The following is a 6,000-nucleotide window of genomic DNA, read 5'->3' as shown; positions in this document are numbered from 1 at the left end:
CAAATCTGCATCACGAGCTCAAGATGAACGTTGCTCAGTTCTTACAATGTATGGACTTTCGTCAGTAAGAACGGCTAAGAACGTTAATCATGATGTACCTTTCCGCTGTTCAATTGCTACAAAACACATGTCTTCCATCTTCAAGAAAATTGAAAATTGATTCTACATGTCCGCAGCTTGTGGTCGTGCGGTAGCGTTCTCGCTTCCCGCACCCTGGGTTCCCAGGTTCGATTCCCGGTGGGGTCAGGGATTTTCTCTGCCTCGTGATGACTGGGTGTTGTGTGATGTCCTTAGGTTAGTTAGGTTTAAGTGGTTCTAAGTTCTAGGGGACTGATGACCATAGATGTTAAGTCCAATAGTGCTCAGAGCCATTTGAACCATTTTTTGATTCGACAATTACTTATGAACATTGCATTTAAACGACCCGATATATATTCAAAAACTTTTTCCCCATTAGTGAATGGCCCTGTTACTAAAACACCTATTATTACTGTACACCATTCCCGACACAGTCTACAAAGGCGTAACGTACGCGATACGGGCCCGCCGGCAAAATGACATTTCGGGCCCATTAAAATAAAATTTATAACCTGTCACTAAGTAACGTAACTTCAATTCCGAGAGTTAGAAGTAGAAATGAAACAAAACAGAAATAAACTATTGACTATTTTCAAAAAATGAATCGTAATTATTAATACTGGTATATTTTATAAAAAATTCAATACATTATAGTGACTGACAGTCAGTATCAGTAAGAATAGGCCTATACTTCTACCTATTGACTTATGAATTTATAGAAGCTCACAGTACTCCGGTTGATCTCTAGTGACAATGGACCATGTGGCTTGCTTTCTGTGATACGAAGACTTGATGACTTCACTATCAATGGATATAGCTGTTTCACTGTAGATGCTGAGGATGTTGAGTTGACTAAGTGTGTCTTTTGTCGAAGAATTCCGAAGACGGATCTTTTTAAGTCTGAGCTTCGAAAATGCACAATCAGCCGAGAACACAATGACAGGAATGGTTAAAAACAGGAAAAATGCTGTTTTGTTAAGTCAGCTACAGAGGTTAATGAGGCTACGTCTTCTTTCGGAACATTTATGAAACCTATAACGCGGTCCGCGAATTTGCTATACACCTATTGTGAATTTCATCTTCTGAAGCAAAAATTAGATGTTTTAAGAAAATAATTTTGAGAAAATTGTTAACATTATGGTTGCCCTCAAATATGTTTTTTAATTCGGATACAGTAATAGTCAAACAGACATCAAAACAGCAGCTCTGAAATACATATTTTATCCACTCGTATATTATCCTGAGCCGGCCGGGGTGGCCTAGCGGTTCCAGCCGTTACGCTCATAGGTTTGAATCCTGCCTTGGGCATGGGTATGTGTGATGTGGTTAGGATAGTTAGTTTTAAGTAGTTCTAAGTTCTAGGGGACTGATGACATCAGCTGTTAAGTCTCATAGTGCTCAGAGTCATTTGAACCATTTATTATCCTGACTCAATTGATTAAAAACGTTTTTTTTTTTTTTTGCTTTTTGAATTCTTTTACTTTCAAGTTGTGGTGAAATGCCCCACTTCTCTGCCAAAGATGCAACTGATGACACTGCGTCTTCAAAATTGTCCGATAGTACTATGAATTACTAACAGGAGTATACGCTTTAACAAGCTTTACGTTTCCCGATTGCATAATTTGAGGTGTTAAAATAGTAAAATCTAAAATCTTTGATTGCACCACTATCTGAAAACAAATTTTTCTAACCGACTTTTCAAAACAACAGTTGTTCTCTTTCTTCCCTTTTGTTGGATATCAATATTGCTTTTGACATAAGCATAAGGAAGGATTTTAACAGATTACTATCTCGAAGACGAACGTATCGGGCAAAGCTTTTTTAAGGTACAAGAAGGTACAAAAGTTCTCATCTTTTAATACTACTACTGAAGAAAATATACAACTTTTCTGCTGTGTCATAAAGAAATTCACTTCTTGAATTCCACACGTACTATAGTTAAGTACTAGATTTTAATTGTACTTTCTACATTCCACATATATTGCATTTCTTTGCCTTTGTTGAATTCTCCTACTAGCACCTTTTCAGATGTTTGACGTATTGCCACAACGATCATAAACCTCTCCACGGCATGTTGTTAAAAAGTGTCCTTTTTCGTCTGTTGCAGTTAGTATTTTATTTTCTATTCCTAAAGCAATTCAATCTTTTATTTCACAAAAACCTAGAAATCTTGGGAAACTGTAACATACCTAAATATCTGAGTCTGTTGACCTCTTTTTGTAATGTTCTACGTTGTATTTGTAATAAATTACGGGTCGACTTTAATGTCATTAATAATTTCATTTTCAACAGCACGGGATAGGACATTTATTAACACTTCATGAATAAAAGGGCTAAGGTACTTTCGCGTATTTTTGGTTTCATTATTACATCGCTTAATACGGGATCGTGCTATGCGGGAAGTTCGATAAATGCTAAGTTCCTTCGTATGACCTCAAAAAGCCATGTTATTGGAAGCCCGTGTTAACTCCACATTCACAACACATATATTTTCATAAGTTCTCGCTTATCTCTAGCTTTTAATCCATACCCGCTTCTACTATATTTTTCTTACGACGCATGCGCTCTAATATTCACAACTAGTTTCGTGTTCCACTATCTTTGGTTAGTCACCTCCCTTCCAAGATGACGACGATTTATGCCCTCTAAACAGCCTAGAAGGTTCGCAGTGCTCTGTTATTTTTAGATCAATAACACAATCATTCTCTACAAATTCTTTGTCCTATGAATGAGAACTTTTCGTAATGTTTAGTGGAGAAGGACGTGTCTTCCTGCTTAACACCTTTGGGGAATGGAATCGCCAGCTGATAATGGTTTTGTCTAACAAAGACCTTCCTAGTTTCGTAGCTTACATCTAACCGACAAACTGCTCCATCATTTGAACAGTCTGCTATATTAATAGATCTAGGTATATTTATGGCGATTTTGTGACGGTCTTATTTTTCGCTTTCACGACTGTTGCTGCCATTTTTCACTCCCGGAGTGCACTCATTTCTGTAAGCACTAAAACTAGGAACGGAAAAAAATTACTTATTTTCACTAATTTGTTTTTCTTTCTAACACCATTTCTTTCATCTTTTTATGCGCCAGTTAGTTGTTCGTACTTTATTTAGAAAGTTTAATTATTTTTTTTAAAAGTGCGCAAATAAATACGAATAAAATGCTAAACTTTAAACTGTTCAAGTTTTCAAATTTGCCACATCATTTAATGAAGCACGTATTATCAAATCCTCGTGTAGAGCGTTCTTCTTCTACTTGACTGGTTGTTGACTGGTCGTTACACTTGCACAACAGCAAATTGATAATCGGTATTGTAATCAAATAAATGTGTGACAGATGTCAAATTTTTAGAGAAAATGTGCAAATTGCTCAGGTACTAATACAATCTCATGTACACTACACGCTTAGAAAGAATAATTTTCTATTTGAATGTGACATTTTGATATACATTTTCACTATTTTCATTGTTTTGTAATAATCAATACGCGCTGCTTCTTTGTGACAATCGAGGAACGTGGTGCAAAAGATGCGTTAGGAAAGACGACAATGACCGTCATTTCAGCTCAGCGCCGACCGACTGCAGGAGAACTGATGTGGTCTGAGCATTTCTTTGCACACTGGCATTTGGCTTCACTATCTTGTGTACACATTTCTGTATTTGTGTTTATAAATGGTTTAATGTTTTATACGCACCGTTCGTCCGCAGCTCGTGGTCTGGCGGTAGCGTTTTCGCTTCTCGGGTTCGATTCCCGGCGGGGTTATGGATTTTTACCTGCCCCGAGATGACTGGTGTTGTGTCGTCTTCATCATCACCATTCATTCCCGTTACGGTCGGAGGAAGGCAACGGCAAACCAACCCCATTAAAGACATTGCCTGGAATGGCTTTGCGGGTCTCCCGCATCGTTCCCCTGCGCTTTGTCAAAAAGCGTGGGATTTCATTTCCATATGCGCTTTTTACCTTAATGACAATAACACTAATATTTTATTTCTTTTTCTGAGGACTCCTCAAGTACCGGGCCCGCTGTATTGATAGCCCTGCCAGCCCTAATGTTACGGCCCTGACTGGTATACAAAGAGCGCAACATTTACAAAATTATGCTCTATGTTCAGAACATACAAAGGAGGAGTACCCGAGAAGCTACTGTTTTTGGAAGCGAAAGTTTCAGTTGGAAAATGCAAGAAATACAGTCTTCAGGTGACACACATGGGAATTTCAACAGTTGTTGTTTACAGACGACATCAACATGAATGTCGCTTAATAAAGAGAGGGCCTGATGGCCCTAATCTGATCAGGTTAAATAAATAAATAAATATTCTTCAATAATACAAAGCGCTTTATTAACAACTGACGTGAATTTCAATTAATTTTGATGAGTTTTCAATTAGGTCTGGACGTTCTTCTTTGAGGTAACAACAATGAACTTTAGGCATTAAACACGGTACTCACACTCAAAACTTTAGGTTCCAACCCTTGTGAAAATACGACACACATGCCATTGAGAGTACTGAGTGTGGCGTAGCGATATGCATGTAGGTGACTGTATGATTCGCCTTAGTGGCCCAGAGCCCTACAGAGCGCGTGCCTATACTGTGGATTTGGCATCTATCGTCTCCGCACTCGCACCTTGCAAGCCCAATCATGGTTTTCAGACCCTTTTAAATCGCACACTAACCTGGGAATTACAGGGTCCTGAGACATTAATGTAACCACCGTCCATGTTCGACGTAGGTGTGATTAACTACTCACAGACGGCAGGTGGTTTCACTAGCAATGGAAGGTATACAACCTGTGTCAGGGAGACACAGAAAACAGTGCAGTCGTTGTCGTAATACGGAAAAGGAAGTATTTTTCTAACCTCCAGAAGCGAATGTTCATTGGCTTTCAGGCCAAGAAAGGATGGAGACATTTCCGAAACAGCTCAGACTGTAAAATTTTCATGTGCCGACGTGGTAAAACTATAACGTGCATGACAAACCTGGCAGTCCAAAACTGGGAGCGAAGCCGTGTGGTGCACCAGGAGCCGTAGATGACAAAGGAAAACGACAGCTGCGGAGATGTGTACGGGCGACTAGACGTGCAACCGTTGAGCAGCTGATCATTCAGATGAACCCAGACTGTTCAGTGAACATTGCTGTGTGTGGCCCTCCGCAGCAAGCGAGTGCTGCTCCATGCACACACATATTGGCTGCTGCTCATCGGCAACAAAGGCTGCAATTTACGTGCCAGTACCGCACTGAGTGGTGGCAGGTGACCTTCTCGGATGAATCACGTTTTATATCCCATCGGACAGTTAACCGTTGGCGCGTACGAAATGAAACGTGTGAAAGCAAAGATCCTGCGACAGTTATGGACTGAGGAATGTTTTTGTGGCAGTCCCTGAGTGATCTTACGATTCTAGAACTCACAATGGATCAACGCAAGTACCAATCTTACCTTAGATGCCATGTCCACCGCTAAATGAAATTTGTTTTTCCTCGGCACGATGGCATCTAGCCGGCCGGGGTAGCCAAGCGGTTCTAGGCGCTATAGTCTGGAACTGCGCGACCGCTACGGTCGCAGATTCGAATCCTGCCTTGGGCATGGATGTTTGTGATGTCCTTAGGTTAGTTAGGTTTAAGTAGTTCCAAGTTCTAGAGGACTGATGACCTCAGATATTAAGTGCCATAGTGCTCAGAGCCATATGAACCATTTGATTCTCAGCGAAGAAACCTAGCGAAACTGAGCACAACACTGCAGTCGATATGACTCCTCACCCGTGTCAGAAACTCGCAGAACCTCATTGGTTCTCTTCTTGCACGTTCTCACGAGTCCGCGCTGCAAAAGGTAATTTTCGTGCTTTTGACAGGTGATCACATTAATGTAACTGGACAGCATAACAAAATCATTTTTGTGTTTGCTGTCCTTATTCCTTACTTGCGTC

Source organism: Schistocerca gregaria, chromosome 2, assembly GCF_023897955.1.
Source record: "Schistocerca gregaria isolate iqSchGreg1 chromosome 2, iqSchGreg1.2, whole genome shotgun sequence".
NCBI classification, from domain to species: Eukaryota; Metazoa; Arthropoda; class Insecta; order Orthoptera; family Acrididae; genus Schistocerca; species Schistocerca gregaria.
Note: the sequence above shows the minus strand (reverse complement) of the source record.